Raw genomic sequence first — 2,886 nt, 5'->3', positions numbered from 1 at the left:
TTTATAAGGGTTAAAAACGGTTTTATTAGAAAAATGTTATATGGCAACGTTGAAGGTATAAAAAAGGTCTATAACTTATGTTGACTTTTGTCAGACTTTGCTCACATAACCTCAGAGTTTATGTGAAAAATGAACATAACCTAGTTTTTGATATTTTTATTTTATACAAACATTTTTTTGTCACAACATTGGGTGCAAAATAATAACAATAAACTTTATTTTCAATAAAAAAAGAATCTCAAGTCAAAATTTCAGATTTTTTAGAGGTAATTAGGCTTTATGGTTGCAGAAATCTCTTCCTTCTGATGGTATTAAAAGTATATACTTTACACCGGTAGATTTTCGCAGAAAACGCAAACGACTGAAAATTCAAAACTGCTTTTTTATCTAAATAAATTTTGATGATTGAATGTAGGACATACTAGATACATATGAATAACAAAGCTTTTTTTATTAGTTATTTGCTTAAGTACGTTTCTTCTTCTTAATTGGCGTAGAAACCGCTTACGCGATTATAGCCGAGTTAACAACAGCGCGCCAGTCGTTTCTTCTTTTCGCTACGTGGCGCCAATTGGATATTCCAAGCGAAGCCAGGTCCTTCTCCACTTGGTCCTTCCAACGGAGTGGAGATGTCCTCTTCCTCTGCATCCCCCGGCGGGTACTGCGTCGAATACTTTCAGAGCTGGAGTGTTTTCGTTCATCCGGACAACATGACCTAGCCAGCGTAGCCGCTGTCTTTTAATTCGCTGAACTATGTCAATGTCGTCGTATATCTCGTACAGCTCATCGTTCCATCGAATGCGATATTCGCCGTGGCTAACGCGCAAAGGACCATAAATCTTTCTCAGAACTTTTCTCTCGAAAACTCGTAACGTCGACTCATCCGTTGTTGACATCGTCAAGACTCTGCATCATATAGCAGGACGGGAATTATGAGTGACTTATAGAGTTTGGTTTTTGTTTGTCGAGAGAGGACTTTGCTTCTCAATTGCCTACTCAGTCCGAAGTAGCACCTGTTGGCAAGAGTTATCCTGTGTTGGATTTCTAGGCTGACATTGTTGGTGGTGTTTACGCTGGTTCCAAGATAGACGAAATTATCTACGACTTCAAAGTTATGACTGTCAACAGTGACGTGAGTCGCGAATGCGACGACTGTTTGTTTGATGACAGGAGATATTTCGTCTTACCCTCGTTCACTACCAGACCCATTTTCTGTGCTTCCTTGTCCAGGTCTGGAGGAAAGCAGAACTAACGGCGCGGGTGTTAGCCGACATTATCATTATCATCAGCATACGCCAGCAGCTGTAGCTAATTTTTTATAAAAGATGTTACCTTCTACTAAGTTCTCCTGCAGCCTGAACTATTTTCCGGTGAAGCAGGCTTTCGAAAGTCACACGATAGGGGAACGCCTTGTCTGAAACCTCGTTTGTATCGAAATCCGCCTCGAGAGGTCCTTCCCGATCCTGACGGAGCTTTTGGTGTTACTCAACGTTAGTTTACACAGCCGTATTAGTTTTGCGGGGATACCAAATTCAGACATCGCGGCATAAAGGCAGCTCCTTTTCGTGCTGTCGAAAGCAGCTTTGAAATCGACGAAGAGGTGGTGTGTGTCGATTCTCCTTTCACGGGTCTTTTCCAAGATTTGGCGCATGGTGAATATCTGGTCGGTTGTTGATTTTCCAGGTCTGAAGCCACACTGATAAGGTCCAATCAGTTTGTTGACGGTGGGGCTTTTAATCTTTCACACAATACGCTCGACAGAACCTTGTATGCGATGTTGAGCGAGGCTAATCCCACGGTAGTTGGCGCAGCGGCCGCCAGCCTATCAAGCTCTTCGTACTCACGTATTTCGGCCTCTTTCTTCTTCTGTCTGCAAATGCGTCTCGCTTCCCTCTTCAACTCTCGGTATCTATCCTATCCCGCACGTGTAGTGGTCGATCGTAACCAATGGTTTCGGTTGCAGCTGTATGTAAGGAGTTTGAAATGCCGTCCCACAGTTCCCTTATACCGAGTTGTTGACGAGTGCTCTCAGAGAGCAGGAGTGCAAGCCGAGTAGAAAATCGTTCGGCTGTCTGTTGTGATTGCAGCTTCTCGACGTCGAACCTTCCTTGTGTTTGGTGGCGCGCGTTTTTTGCTGCACAGAGGCGGGTGCGAATCTTAGCGGCAACAAGATAGTGGTCCGAGTCGATGTTAGGACCTCGGAGCGCACGCACATCAAAAACACTGGTCTTCCGTCTATCACAACATGATCGATCTGGTTGGTAGTTTTTCTATCCGGAGACAGCCAGGTAGCTTAATGAATCTTCTTATGCTGGAATCTAGTACTACAGATAACCATATTTCGGGCCCCGGCGAAGTCAATCAGCCTCAACCCATTAGGGGATGTTTCGTCGTGGAGGCCGAATTTACCGACCGTAGTGCCAAAGACATCTCCTTTGCCCATCCTGGTGTTAAAGTCGCCAAGCACGATTTTGACATCGTGGCGGGGGCAGCCTTCATAAGTGCGCTCCAAGCACTCATAAAAGGTATCTTTAGTCACATCGTCCTGCTCTTCCGTCGGGGCGTGGGCGCAGATCAGCGATATGTTGAAGAACCTCGCTTTGATGCGGATTGTGACTAGACGTTCATTCACCGCAGTGAATGATAGTACTCGGCGACGGAGTCTCTCTCCCACCACGAATCACCACCAAACTTGCGCTCAGCTTTATATGGCCCACTGTAGTAAATGTCACAAGGACCTACCTCGTCTCTGTCCTTGTCCCGTCATCGCATTTCTTGGACGGCGGTGATGTCAGCTGCTATTTTTCACGAGGACATCAGCCAGCTGGGCGGCATTCCCAATTAAAGGGTCCGGACATTTCGGAGTGCATGCCTCAAATCGTAGTC

Source organism: Bactrocera tryoni, unplaced genomic scaffold, assembly GCF_016617805.1.
Source record: "Bactrocera tryoni isolate S06 unplaced genomic scaffold, CSIRO_BtryS06_freeze2 scaffold_25, whole genome shotgun sequence".
Lineage (NCBI taxonomy): Eukaryota > Metazoa > Arthropoda > Insecta > Diptera > Tephritidae > Bactrocera > Bactrocera tryoni.
Note: the sequence above shows the minus strand (reverse complement) of the source record.